Source organism: Hydractinia symbiolongicarpus, chromosome 6 (assembly GCF_029227915.1).
Source record: "Hydractinia symbiolongicarpus strain clone_291-10 chromosome 6, HSymV2.1, whole genome shotgun sequence".
Lineage (NCBI taxonomy): Eukaryota > Metazoa > Cnidaria > Hydrozoa > Anthoathecata > Hydractiniidae > Hydractinia > Hydractinia symbiolongicarpus.
Genome location: NC_079880.1, coordinates 13,272,222 through 13,287,944, shown reverse-complemented (window position 1 = coordinate 13,287,944; position 15,723 = coordinate 13,272,222). Strand labels below are relative to the sequence as shown.

The 15,723-nt window shown below is 34.8% G+C and overlaps 1 protein-coding gene across 1 annotated transcript in view; it reads left to right on the top strand.

Moving 5' to 3' along the window:
* Positions 1-10,279: 10,279 nt before the first annotated feature.
* LOC130647074 (uncharacterized) overlaps positions 10,280-15,723 on the top strand; it is an 87,564-nt gene continuing 82,120 nt past the window's right edge. Inside the window, exon 1 of the mRNA XM_057452797.1 lies at positions 10,280-14,409. The gene's annotated coding sequence lies outside the window, so the exon portion shown is untranslated. The remainder of the gene's footprint in view (positions 14,410-15,723) is intronic.

Genomic DNA, 15,723 nt, shown 5'->3' with positions numbered 1-15,723 from the left:
TCCATGCATATTTTACAGGTGCAAACATCACCTTCCCAAAATTTTATTGAGCTACGGAAGGCTTCGAGAGAAGGAGCATTCTTTGTAGCGTCAGGCACAGATATCCATAGCTTCCCTGCAATATTTGATAAAGTATTTAAGCCATAGTACGTTGTTCGACAAGTTGGTCGCCTGATCAAATTAAAGCAACGAAGGTTGTACTTGTTTTCCCTAACAGAAAATATCTCGTTCATATATAGAGGTGACAATCCATTTAAAAATTTGTAAACCTCTTTCATTAAATTCTGTAAATTGATGATGTGAATATTTTTAACATTACATAAAGATAAAAGTTCATCGTAACTGCCATTTATATCGTCCTGTATGATTCTTAGACAACGTTCATGAATACGATTGATTCGATTATTCGCAACTTTTCCACAAAACATCCATACTAAGGGACAGTAAGAAAACTGAGACAAAATAAATGAATTGAAGAGAAAACGCTTCATCTTGGGTGTCAAAAAGGAAGATATCCTTTGAAGCACGTTGAGTTTCCTACTAGCCTTATTACAGATGTTTTTGACATGCGAATGAAAGTTTAGTCTCGAGTCAATCGTAACACCAAGAAGCACTACAGACGATTTACACGCAATTTTCAAATGGTTAAATATCAAACTTTCATTGTGATGACCTAATACAATATATTGATACTTTTTCAAATTTATTGCTAAGTAATTTTCATAAAACCAATTATTAACTATGACCAAATTAGTAAGCAGTGTTTGTTTTACATCTTCTAATAAATTTTCACAAGCATATAAGGTGTTATCATCTGCAAAGTTACAAAGGGATGATTGAATAATGAACCAGAATAAATCTTTTATAGAATAATTGAAGAAAGGAGGTCCTAAGATTGATCCTTGTGGAACTCCAACTTGAAGAGGAAGCCATTCGCTAAAAGAAGAATTTATTCTGGTTCTCTGAAAACGATTTTTCAAGTATGAGTGAATAAATAATAAAGAAGATTCAGAAAAACCATAGGCATGCAGCTTTGCAATAAGCAAATCATGGTTGATAGTATCAAAAGCTTTTGAAAGGTCCATTAGCACTGCTCCAACTACACCCTTATTATCAAGTGTGCTTTTCCATTGTTCAATCATTCGAATGAGAGCATATTGTGTGTTATAACCCTTTCTGAAGCCTGATAGACGAGGGCTGAGTTTGTCATGCATAAAAGTGTGCATTTGATTAAGAATAATTCTTTCAAAAACTTTTGATAAACAGGGAAGCAAGCTAACAGGTCTATAGTTCTCCTTATCATTACAGTCATCCTTCTTAAAAACAGGTATAACCTCTGCAAGTTTTAAATCATTAGGAAAAATATTAGACTGTAAACAAAAATTTATAATATTAGTGAGGATAGGAACAAAGATATGAATAAACTTTTTCAACATAAAAACTGGAAAATCACCACTAACAGAAGATTTCTTTGCATCCATGTCTTTGATGACTTTGAGAACATCAGGCTGTTCAACCAGCGAAAAATAGAACTTTTCATCATAACCCACATTTTCACGAATTTTCAAAATACTGATGTGATTAGTATACGAGTGGATTGCATCGTGAATGGTTGCTGTATGTGTATCATCGTTTGGTTTGATTGGTAAATTTTTCGTGATGTTGGTGTAATATTCATTGAAGATTTTGCATAATTTTTGTTCGTCGGTGACTATCTTTTCTTTCTCGATTAAGATAATTTTGTTGGTGTTATAACTAACGTTTGAAAACAATGGCTTGACAGACTTCCAGAACTTTTTATTATCAGTAATGCTTGTCATACGTAAACCCTTGAAATACGAACGTCTGGTTTTTCGTAATAAGGAAACACAGTAGTTTCTCTGTCTAGTGAAGTTGGACCAATTTTCTTTTGATCGTGATTTGTTATATATGCGACGAAGTTTGGATCTGTGCATAATAGCTTTGCGAAGCTCCTTGGTGATAAAAGGTATATGTTAAAATCAGTTAGTTTATTGCAAACCCTGCCAAAGGTTGACACAAAATGTGAAAAATAAACAATAAATTTTGCCTAAGTAGAAATTTTTATCTAAGGTGTTAAAAAGGGATTTGCAAGGATAAATTATAATGCAATAAAACATTTGATATATTGCATACGGTCCTTCCTCACCAAACTTTAGACAAAATGCCAACAAAATAACGGTGTTTAAATCTAAAATTAATAAAGTCCTTTTAGCAATTTGCATGCTGTTTTACCATCAATAAAGTAAACAAAATTTCAAATCTCACATAGTATTCTGTCACAAATTTTCATAAAATATATATATAAGTCATAATGAGTCATGTTAAACAACAGCAATCAATCTGTATATAAGTTTATTTTATGTCAATTTTTGCACCAATTTTGCAACACAAAATACAAATTCTAAATAATACTAAAATCTCTTATTTTGGTCCTTCGCATACCGACGGTCTCCCACAAAAGTTTAATCAAAATGTAAAAAATGAGAGGTAACGACAAAATCAAAGTTTGCAAAATTTAATTATTTCGGTACATATATCTACTGCATATGCCCTCTAAAACAATATTTTAATCCAAAATGCCTAAGAAAGACAGTTTGCAACAAAAATCAGTTATTTCGATAATATTGCATACACTCTTTCCTCACAAAAGCTTCTCAACTGTAAAAAAAAGAATGGTTGTAGGGAGTGCTTCTGATTCAACAAAAAAAGTTTTTTTGACATATTGCATCTAGCCCTTACCCATTAAATCTTACACAAAATTTCCAAAACTATATACAATTTAGAACACATCAAATTTAAATAGAGAAGGATCAGTCATTTCGATATATTGCACGGAGTCCTCCCCAGTAAGAATTTATACAAAATATAGAAAAACAAAGCTTGCAAGGTGTAAAATTGAATTCTTCTTCTGTATATATATATATGGTCCTTCCTCGCAAAATTAACATAAAATGTCAAAAAGGTTCAGATATAACATCTAACACAACAAAAATCAGTTCTATCAGTATATGTCATGCCATTGTCTTCCACCAAATGTTCCCCTTAAAGTTTTACAGACACAGCCTGTAAATTAAAAACAACTAAGATCAGGCATTTTGGTCTATTTCATACCATTCTGTTCCAAATAACTTATAAAATGTAAAAATTGAGTGGTAAAACAGAAATTTGCAAAATTCCATTTTTTTATATGCATGTATATTATATGCCTTCTACAACAATAAGTTAATTCAAAATGTCAAAAAGAAGAAAAAAATAGCTTACAAAGAGTATAAAATTGAAATCAACAAAGTATATAGCTCTTTTGGTGTATTAAATATAAGCCATACGCACAAAAGTTTACACTAAATGTAAGAAAATGGTTGTGTTTAGTAATTCTAAATTAAGAAAAGTCAGTTCTTTTAGCATGCTGATTAAGGTTTTTGCCCACAAATTCTTACATGAAAATGTCAAAACCACAATTTGAAGCAAATTAAATTTACATTTTAAAAATAAGTAATTTCTGAACTTTATTTTCAGAATATTTGGAGGAAAAGAACTTCGCAAACCAAAAAAAACCAGGAAAATGTTTAAAATTTTCAGGGTTAATAACGTTTGATGGGTTTTGTGGGAATATATATACTGGGAATCTTTCGTTTAAAGCTAGCATTAGCTAGCTACAGCAGCTAATAGCTAGTCACTTAAATATAAACTGGAGACTTAGCTAGGTATAAAGAACATGGCTACATATATATATATATATATATATTAGCTAGCTAGTTGTTGGTGGTGGTTGGCTTTTTATGATGCTAGCTATAAATCATGTCTGGCAACAATAATATAATAAAAACTGAAAATAAAACATGAAAAAACCTTACAGAACCTTGCTATGATTAATTTATAAAACGATGCTCTTCTTCAAATGTTTTTTTAAAGATTTATTTTGAATGAAAGGGTAGAGAATACTCAAAAAGAACAGCCATCTTTTTCGTAAACACAATTTCCGTTTTATGCTAGGAACTTCATTTAACAGTCCGTATGCTTTGTGAATATCTAATACCGTTTCATATGTAGCGATACTTATATATATATATGCTAACATAGAGTTTTTTGGCATAAGGGTATATATATTTATATCGTTATTAGCAGCGGGTTATATATTTACACCTTATGTGCGATTTCTATGAAGTACATCCCTAATCTTTTTAGTTAAATTTTAGCGTACAGCCACGTCATAAGAAAGTGACCCGTGATTTCCGTGTCGTGGACTCACAGTTTTACTCACGCAAGGGAATTAATATATAAGATGGGGTGGCTAGCCACCGCAATGATGAACAAAACCTGTTAGGTCTTTGGAAATAAGCTAGAGGTTGTACTCCTCTGGAGAAAATGCCTCTAAAGCGCAATTCTCCCTTTTGTCAAGGAATTAATTAAAAAAAATAAAAAGGACACAACACATTTGAAAAGATTACCAGAACTTTAACCAAGGGCAGGTAGGTTTCGACCCATATTTCTGAACCTAAGTACCCTGGATGTCTAGCTGGGTCACCTCAGAAGAGGTCCACGGACGGTATATTAAAGCAATTCGAAATGAATAAATAGGCAATGAGATAAATAAAACTTATCAGAACGTGAATATCCTTAAACCAATAAATTTAAAATTATTCATAATGCAAAGGAAACAACTATTTGTGCGCCAGGACTTGTGATTCTGCCTGTAGCTTTGCACATGTGTTACGGAGTTCCAACATTCAGCCTTACACAGATAATTGTTGTTGTTGACCTGCTGTTGACATGACAGTCAGTCAGGGTAAACACTTAATTAGGCGACAGTAGGCTAATTAGGGCATACCACCTATTTAGGCGACTTATTGTAGCCTAGTTAGGACATGGCTTTTCACACATTCCTATGAAAAATTCGCAAAAATTTTTTTTTCAGAATGGATAGTCTACGCGACCATGATTCCGAAAGTCACTTGTGCCTTGATGTGTTCCTGCACAAGTAAGAATTATGTTGAAATGAAATATATAACCTAATTCGGTTAAGTGTCGCCTATTTAGGTGAACACTGCCACTTTTTCGTCCGCCATATTAATTTTTTCTCTTGCAGCGTGAAAGGTTGAAATCCATTATTTAAAACAACAAATAGTGCCACACAAGGTTTGGGCCATAAGTTTCCAATGCGCGATGCAAATAAGACGATAATTGGTCAAAATTAAACTAAATCACGTTGCCTAACTAAACGACTCGCCTAATTAGGTCATGCAGCCTAACTAGGTGTTTACCCTAACTGACAGTACCAGCCTGTTGTAACTTGGGTAATCTGCGTGGCCGTAACACCACAAAGACCAGATAAGAGAATCTACCCCCTTGCAAAGTTTTTTCTAAAATAACTAAGGGCAGCAGGATTGTCAGTCCTGAAAGCAAAGTGACCAAACTCTGCCTGCCTACTGGACTGGAGTAATAAGTGGGATCATCAAGCTCAAAGACAAGATGATGTCAAGCCCCTTTGCAGTGCTTCTTACAGTAATTTAACGTAATTTAACCCTTTTAAATTTAAATAACAAAATTCGTGTAGCAAAACTAAAATAGAGCCGCAAAACGCGCCCGCACTTGCGCTTATAATAATAATGGGAGGGAAGAAAAGGGAAAATAATTTACAACTAGCTGTTTCCGGTGGAAGAATCCACTGTATTCCATTTAATTTATGCAACAGATATATGTCCATCAAAAAACAAACAATACAGCAGTGCGCATCTTACATCTGCATTATTATATAAATGACCAAAAAAATTGAAGGTGTCCAACAACTGCAGTGTATATGTGACATTTAAAATCTAAATCTACCAAAATTACTGCTCTGACCATCTGACAAATGCGAAAATTATTCGGTAAAAAGTTTTTAAAAGCATTTCAACATACATCTCACCCATAAAATTTAAATCACTCAAAACGCCACATATATACAAAAAAGCTGATCAATGTCAAACACAAATCTCTCTCATTGTATATTGATTTTGATTTTTGATTTTTGATTTTCTCTTTATTTAACGTCGATAGATACAATAGTATTTAAATAACTAATTTAAATCGACAACAAAACGTAAAACAAGGCAAACAGCGATAAAAAATAAGAAAAATAAATAAATAAATAAGTAAAGTTAAAATATGTATGGTATATCCATGCATATTTTACAGGTGCAAACATCACCTTCCCAAAATTTTATTGAGCTACGGAAGGCTTCGAGAGAAGGAGCATTCTTTGTAGCGTCAGGCACAGATATCCATAGCTTCCCTGCAATATTTGATAAAGTATTTAAGCCATAGTACGTTGTTCGACAAGTTGGTCGCCTGATCAAATTAAAGCAACGAAGGTTGTACTTGTTTTCCCTAACAGAAAATATCTCGTTCATATATAGAGGTGACAATCCATTTAAAAATTTGTAAACCTCTTTCATTAAATTCTGTAAATTGATGATGTGAATATTTTTAACATTACATAAAGATAAAAGTTCATCGTAACTGCCATTTATATCGTCCTGTATGATTCTTAGACAACGTTCATGAATACGATTGATTCGATTATTCGCAACTTTTCCACAAAACATCCATACTAAGGGACAGTAAGAAAACTGAGACAAAATAAATGAATTGAAGAGAAAACGCTTCATCTTGGGTGTCAAAAAGGAAGATATCCTTTGAAGCACGTTGAGTTTCCTACTAGCCTTATTACAGATGTTTTTGACATGCGAATGAAAGTTTAGTCTCGAGTCAATCGTAACACCAAGAAGCACTACAGACGATTTACACGCAATTTTCAAATGGTTAAATATCAAACTTTCATTGTGATGACCTAATACAATATATTGATACTTTTTCAAATTTATTGCTAAGTAATTTTCATAAAACCAATTATTAACTATGACCAAATTAGTAAGCAGTGTTTGTTTTACATCTTCTAATAAATTTTCACAAGCATATAAGGTGTTATCATCTGCAAAGTTACAAAGGGATGATTGAATAATGAACCAGAATAAATCTTTTATAGAATAATTGAAGAAAGGAGGTCCTAAGATTGATCCTTGTGGAACTCCAACTTGAAGAGGAAGCCATTCGCTAAAAGAAGAATTTATTCTGGTTCTCTGAAAACGATTTTTCAAGTATGAGTGAATAAATAATAAAGAAGATTCAGAAAAACCATAGGCATGCAGCTTTGCAATAAGCAAATCATGGTTGATAGTATCAAAAGCTTTTGAAAGGTCCATTAGCACTGCTCCAACTACACCCTTATTATCAAGTGTGCTTTTCCATTGTTCAATCATTCGAATGAGAGCATATTGTGTGTTATAACCCTTTCTGAAGCCTGATAGACGAGGGCTGAGTTTGTCATGCATAAAAGTGTGCATTTGATTAAGAATAATTCTTTCAAAAACTTTTGATAAACAGGGAAGCAAGCTAACAGGTCTATAGTTCTCCTTATCATTACAGTCATCCTTCTTAAAAACAGGTATAACCTCTGCAAGTTTTAAATCATTAGGAAAAATATTAGACTGTAAACAAAAATTTATAATATTAGTGAGGATAGGAACAAAGATATGAATAAACTTTTTCAACATAAAAACTGGAAAATCACCACTAACAGAAGATTTCTTTGCATCCATGTCTTTGATGACTTTGAGAACATCAGGCTGTTCAACCAGCGAAAAATAGAACTTTTCATCATAACCCACATTTTCACGAATTTTCAAAATACTGATGTGATTAGTATACGAGTGGATTGCATCGTGAATGGTTGCTGTATGTGTATCATCGTTTGGTTTGATTGGTAAATTTTTCGTGATGTTGGTGTAATATTCATTGAAGATTTTGCATAATTTTTGTTCGTCGGTGACTATCTTTTCTTTCTCGATTAAGATAATTTTGTTGGTGTTATAACTAACGTTTGAAAACAATGGCTTGACAGACTTCCAGAACTTTTTATTATCAGTAATGCTTGTCATACGTAAACCCTTGAAATACGAACGTCTGGTTTTTCGTAATAAGGAAACACAGTAGTTTCTCTGTCTAGTGAAGTTGGACCAATTTTCTTTTGATCGTGATTTGTTATATATGCGACGAAGTTTGGATCTGTGCATAATAGCTTTGCGAAGCTCCTTGGTGATAAAAGGTATATGTTAAAATCAGTTAGTTTATTGCAAACCCTGCCAAAGGTTGACACAAAATGTGAAAAATAAACAATAAATTTTGCCTAAGTAGAAATTTTTATCTAAGGTGTTAAAAAGGGATTTGCAAGGATAAATTATAATGCAATAAAACATTTGATATATTGCATACGGTCCTTCCTCACCAAACTTTAGACAAAATGCCAACAAAATAACGGTGTTTAAATCTAAAATTAATAAAGTCCTTTTAGCAATTTGCATGCTGTTTTACCATCAATAAAGTAAACAAAATTTCAAATCTCACATAGTATTCTGTCACAAATTTTCATAAAATATATATATAAGTCATAATGAGTCATGTTAAACAACAGCAATCAATCTGTATATAAGTTTATTTTATGTCAATTTTTGCACCAATTTTGCAACACAAAATACAAATTCTAAATAATACTAAAATCTCTTATTTTGGTCCTTCGCATACCGACGGTCTCCCACAAAAGTTTAATCAAAATGTAAAAAATGAGAGGTAACGACAAAATCAAAGTTTGCAAAATTTAATTATTTCGGTACATATATCTACTGCATATGCCCTCTAAAACAATATTTTAATCCAAAATGCCTAAGAAAGACAGTTTGCAACAAAAATCAGTTATTTCGATAATATTGCATACACTCTTTCCTCACAAAAGCTTCTCAACTGTAAAAAAAAGAATGGTTGTAGGGAGTGCTTCTGATTCAACAAAAAAAGTTTTTTTGACATATTGCATCTAGCCCTTACCCATTAAATCTTACACAAAATTTCCAAAACTATATACAATTTAGAACACATCAAATTTAAATAGAGAAGGATCAGTCATTTCGATATATTGCACGGAGTCCTCCCCAGTAAGAATTTATACAAAATATAGAAAAACAAAGCTTGCAAGGTGTAAAATTGAATTCTTCTTCTGTATATATATATATGGTCCTTCCTCGCAAAATTAACATAAAATGTCAAAAAGGTTCAGATATAACATCTAACACAACAAAAATCAGTTCTATCAGTATATGTCATGCCATTGTCTTCCACCAAATGTTCCCCTTAAAGTTTTACAGACACAGCCTGTAAATTAAAAACAACTAAGATCAGGCATTTTGGTCTATTTCATACCATTCTGTTCCAAATAACTTATAAAATGTAAAAATTGAGTGGTAAAACAGAAATTTGCAAAATTCCATTTTTTTATATGCATGTATATTATATGCCTTCTACAACAATAAGTTAATTCAAAATGTCAAAAAGAAGAAAAAAATAGCTTACAAAGAGTATAAAATTGAAATCAACAAAGTATATAGCTCTTTTGGTGTATTAAATATAAGCCATACGCACAAAAGTTTACACTAAATGTAAGAAAATGGTTGTGTTTAGTAATTCTAAATTAAGAAAAGTCAGTTCTTTTAGCATGCTGATTAAGGTTTTTGCCCACAAATTCTTACATGAAAATGTCAAAACCACAATTTGAAGCAAATTAAATTTACATTTTAAAAATAAGTAATTTCTGAACTTTATTTTCAGAATATTTGGAGGAAAAGAACTTCGCAAACCAAAAAAAACCAGGAAAATGTTTAAAATTTTCAGGGTTAATAACGTTTGATGGGTTTTGTGGGAATATATATACTGGGAATCTTTCGTTTAAAGCTAGCATTAGCTAGCTACAGCAGCTAATAGCTAGTCACTTAAATATAAACTGGAGACTTAGCTAGGTATAAAGAACATGGCTACATATATATATATATATATATATATATTAGCTAGCTAGTTGTTGGTGGTGGTTGGCTTTTTATGATGCTAGCTATAAAACATGTCTGGCAACAATAATATAATAAAAACTGAAAATAAAACATGAAAAAACCTTACAGAACCTTGCTATGATTAATTTATAAAACGATGCTCTTCTTCAAATGTTTTTTTAAAGATTTATTTTGAATGAAAGGGTAGAGAATACTCAAAAAGAACAGCCATCTTTTTCGTAAACACAATTTCCGTTTTATGCTAGGAACTTCATTTAACAGTCCGTATGCTTTGTGAATATCTAATACCGTTTCATATGTAGCGATACTTATATATATATATGCTAACATAGAGTTTTTTGGCATAAGGGTATATATATTTATATCGTTATTAGCAGCGGGTTATATATTTACACCTTATGTGCGATTTCTATGAAGTACATCCCTAATCTTTTTAGTTAAATTTTAGCGTACAGCCACGTCATAAGAAAGTGACCCGTGATTTCCGTGTCGTGGACTCACAGTTTTACTCACGCAAGGGAATTAATATATAAGATGGGGTGGCTAGCCACCGCAATGATGAACAAAACCTGTTAGGTCTTTGGAAATAAGCTAGAGGTTGTACTCCTCTGGAGAAAATGCCTCTAAAGCGCAATTCTCCCTTTTGTCAAGGAATTAATTAAAAAAAATAAAAAGGACACAACACATTTGAAAAGATTACCAGAACTTTAACCAAGGGCAGGTTGGTTTCGACCCATATTTCTGAACCTAAGTACCCTGGATGTCTAGCTGGGTCACCTGGAAGAAGTCCGCGGACGGTCATCAGCAGAGGAAGAAATAGTTTGCTTTTTTTAATATGGAGTCAGGTACATATGCTTCACCCCGATCAGACCTCTGATCATGACAGGCGAGTATAATGACTTACACAGTCATATTGAAGAAGAACTACTTTGTTCATCACTGCCAAGCAGTGAGCGGGATTCGAGCGGGATGGAGTCAGGTGCTGGGAAATTAAAGTAGAATATGTAAACATGATATATATAATCCAATGTTTTTTCAGCTGACTCCTTAATGCAATTACCCAACTCCAAGCAGGCTTTGCCCAATGTGGAGACCAAGGGTGTTTCATCTCGCCAGAAGGAGCCTTCTAAAAAGGTTAGCCAAAATAAAAATGACACTCAACCAATTACCGTCAATACCCAGAGGGTGAAGAGTTCAGCTCACTCTTCGCTGGTAACTTAAAAGAACCTTAGCAAGGGGGTTTGCTTTCAGCTTGTCTTTGGGTGTAAGGACCCCACTTATTACCCCAGTTCAGGAAGTTGCTTGGTCTTCAGGCTTGACAACCCTGCTGTCTTATTCAAAATATGTTAAGGCTGGTCCTGTCATGACAACCTCCTGTGTAAGGCTGAGTGTTAGGGCCCGGTAACACATGTGGAAAGCTACAGCAAGAGTCACAAGTTCTGGCGCACAGGAGGGTTTTTATTTAATTCTTTTTTATATTATATATTTTTGAGATATACATTTTTTCTAGCTCTGACTTGTGTCGTATTGTTTGTGATTGAAGGATTGTTTTTTCTCTTTAAGATTTTCTCAGAGAATAGTTATAGGTCCAAGTTGGACAGTACTCATGCTTGTAATAAGCAAGAAAGTGTATTCAGCACCTTCTTCTGGGAGCCTAATCCCAATTCTATTTACACCCACCGTCCCTGTAGACAAGATACTTTAGTGCAGCTTGCTGTAATGTAAACCCTTTTCATCAAAGTTCTTGTGTCTAAGGTTTGTTCTCCTGTCACAACTTACCCTGGCACCGTTTCTATACCTATCACTGTAGAAAGTGTAGGTTCTTGTCGGAAGCACTACAATTTAAGGGCTGTAAATAACCACTTTGGAACCAAGTGCTTGACTTGCTGACCATGTTTGGTGAAGTAGCATGCTCGGCCAAATTTCGGTTAATTTACGATTTGCAGCTGTCGACTTTTATTTTTCCTAAGTTCAGCAAAAGTTATTGGTTTTGACGGACGGTGTCAATGAATATGGCTTATTCATTGGAGAGAAACTTCCTTTTTTTCATTAAACTCTCTGTCTTAAAAGACTAGATTTACCTTTCGACATAGTTATTCCAATTCTCTCTAAAAGCGATCAGGATAGCTGGTTCAGGCAGAACATTGTGAGAATAAAGATATTTCACGCATCAATTCCAAGATATCGCGAGATGGAGGGAAACTGGTTAGGACAAGCATAGCCAATTGTGTTGAATAATGCATAAGGTGGTACGCAAAGTCCTGACATGGAATGGGCCAAATTTCCAGATTCACAGAGTTTGATAAATTTTATACATATGTTACATAGCTGGTATGGAAATATGGAATCAAGACTTGAGTCGTAGGATAGTAGGCGAAAAACAGTTGCGTACGAGTTACTGGCTTTCGGATATGTGTTGTCACTTATGATTGTATCGAAAGCTGCATGCTGTTCCCTGGTATGCCTGATCGGTAACTGTGATAACATGCTGTTACAAAGCTCGCGCTAAGAAACTATCGCAGTGGCGTAAGCTCTATTCAAATCAGCATTTAACATTGAACCAGGTGTTATTAAACATCCATCAAAACAGCTGGGTGACACATCAGTCTGTGCATCTTTCGTCGTTGTTTCGATTGTTGAAAAGAACGTATTTTTGAAGCCCATCCCGATTTTGTGCCATCACAAGCTAAGATAGGTGAAGGACCATCACAACCCGAACATCCTTGTCGAAAATCTATTCACATTCTAGACGAACACCCGAAAAACCATTTAATGAATGTTGAGACATCCATAAACTTGTATCCTCTCAAATTGTATCGCTCACTTTACCGTGACACAAAGCCACTGATTGTCATCTTTCCGTTCATAACGGCAGAAACAAATTCCTACCCTACAGAAAAGCTGAAGACTTTGTTAACAGGCTCAAATCTCCGATGGCCCCGATAATTTCACTCACCTTTCTAAATGGGGATTACTCCCTTCCACTAAGCATTGGACATTAAAACCGTGTAAGTTGTTTTGCAAGATGTGCTAGCTGTTGATTCCACTGAAAAGTCTCGGCTGCTGAAAGCTAACCCGGATAACTCCGACAGTGTTCTTTCTCAGCAATAAACAGAACCTGACCATCTTAGCACTATGAAATGGAAACAACCTATTGCTTGGCCAAAGTCAGTTGACACAAAATTGTGGAATTCCCTTGATGATGCATTTTTTCACAATCTTCTAGGCTCTTACCCATTGTCAAAAAAGTGGAGCTGTTGGAATCAACAATTTACTACCATGCGTCTCACCTGTTTGGTGTAAGGTCACTTCCCCAGCACAACCTATCAGGTTTGAACAGGAGAGCTTTACGCAGCATCAGTTTGGTGAATGAGAAGAACAATCTACTGTGAACTCTTAAGAGCACATCTGACCTGGTTAAGAAAAGCAACATGCAAAACCTTTTAGATGATATAATGGCCAAGTTAAGGTTACTTTGCAGAGGTGGGCGGAATAGGAAAAGACGTTGGAAAATGTCGAATGCACGCCTGGCTTACTCTAAGAATCCCTATCAGGCTGAAAAAAATATTTTAGATCCTAAATGTTCAATAAAACTTGAAGTTGCCCAGGACGAAATGGATTCACACAAACATTCAACCTTGAACGATCCTTCACGCCATATACCTCTTTCAGATCTCCCGGGATTGCCTTCGCCACCAAATCTAGTCTCAGCTTTCGATTCTTCCAAGCTAAAGTTCAAGGATTTCCAAGCTGTCCTACATTCTCGTAGAAATGCTTCCTCTCGGGGCTGAACCAAATTCCTTACAAAGTATATAAGAATTGTCCTCATATTGCATCGTTTCTGTTTAAAATTTTTCAAACTTGTCTAAAGAAGTCTTTTATTCCTGTGCAATGAAGAATTGCATCAGAAGTTTACATACCTAAAAACAACACACCTTGTCCATCCAACATAAAGGATTTTCGCCCCATAGCTCTTCCGAATGTTGAAGGAAAGCTCTTTTTTAGTTTGATTTCCAAGCACGTAGAATCACATATTATCGCATATTATCAAGAAAAACAACTTTATTAATACTTCCATTCAAAAAGGTTGTATGGAAAAAATTCCGGCCTGCTGGGAACACATGTCTCTTGTTTGGTCCACACTTAAGATTGCGAAGGCACAACATTCTTCACTTTCAGCCATATGGCTTGATATTGCTAATGCGTACCCTTAAGTTCCGCACAAGCTGATTTTTATGGCTCTCGGACGCTATGGTGTACCAGAATCCTTGGTAGGGCTCATACAGCTATACCACGACAGCCTGTGGAGTAAGTCTTTTTCGGCTTCTGTTTCATCCAGTTGGCATCAACACTGTGGGGGAATTTTTATCGGCTGTACACTTTCCATTATACTATTTCTTGCAGCTATAAACGTTATTATTGAATATGTTTGTTACCCCCAGCCTTATTGATACTGAAGGTAGTTAAAAAAAAATCCCCGACCAACCCCGAATGAAAGCCTTTATGGATGATATATTCTTAATGTCCACGTCAATTCCAAGTACTAAAAGTTTATTAAAAGGGTGTACAACAGCTCTTGATTGGGTAGGCATGTCGTTTAGGCCTTCTAAATCACGCAGCATTGTTATTGATAAGGGAAAAGTCGTCCAAAGTTCACCGTTTACAGTTGGCAGCGAAAAAATTCCATCCATTCATTCTAATCCAATTAGGTTTTTAGGCAGAACAATAAACTCATCCTTGTCTGATTCTGCTGCAATACAAGAATTTCTAAATGATGCCGAAGACAAACTTATAACTATAGACAGGTCCTTTCATAAAGGGATCCATAAGGTTTGGTTTTTACACCATCTGTTAATTCCCAGAATCCGCTGGCCATTATTAATTTATGAAGTTTCTCCATCTACTATCACAAAACCAGAGCAAAGATTTTCTGTTTTCATTAGGAAATGGTTAAAACTACATCATTCAATTTCCAACATTTCCTTATATTCCTCGACATCGCCTTGTCCTCTTCCCCTGAAAAGTCTTGCATCTGTTCTCAAGTCTGCCAAAATCAATGGACATATGTTACTAAGAGATTCTGGCGACCCTTGTGTGTCTAAGTGCGTACCAGATTTAAAAGCTGGAGTTGGAAAGTTAGTGAGGCAGTTCTTTCGGCGGATAGTCAGCTCGATTTCAAAAGGATTTTATGTTTGCATCAGACTGGTCGAGCTGGCTTAGTGCTCTTAGACCACAAAAATATACCACCAAAAGGCACTTATGCTTACTGAAAGCTTGTTTCCAATATCATTGAAGAAAATGAAGAAGATATTTACCATGCCAGAGCTGTACAGTTGCATTTGCAAGGCAATTGGACAAAATGGTGCTCTTATGTGAAAAATGATTTATCTTGGAGAACAATTCTTTTACTGCCACAGTGTCAGGGGCAACCTTCGACACCCTTCCCTCCAACCAATCTTGTGAGATGGGGAATTGAAAAAGACAAAGGTTGCATTCTGTGCAAGAAACCATCCTCAAATGTCTCACATATTGGGTGCCTGTAGGACCTCCCTTACGCAGGGTAGATGCACATACCGTCACGACTCGGTTTTAATAGTTTTGATTAACCCTATTCAGTCCGGGGGGGGGGGGATTCCGCCCCCCCCTGACGGTTTTTTTTTTAATAACTCCTGATTGCTTTCTTATATGGCTATAATACTTACTGAGTTTTAACATTTATCTATTAGACACCTGCATGCTAAATTTTTAGGTCCCATACCTTTCAGAGGCTTTG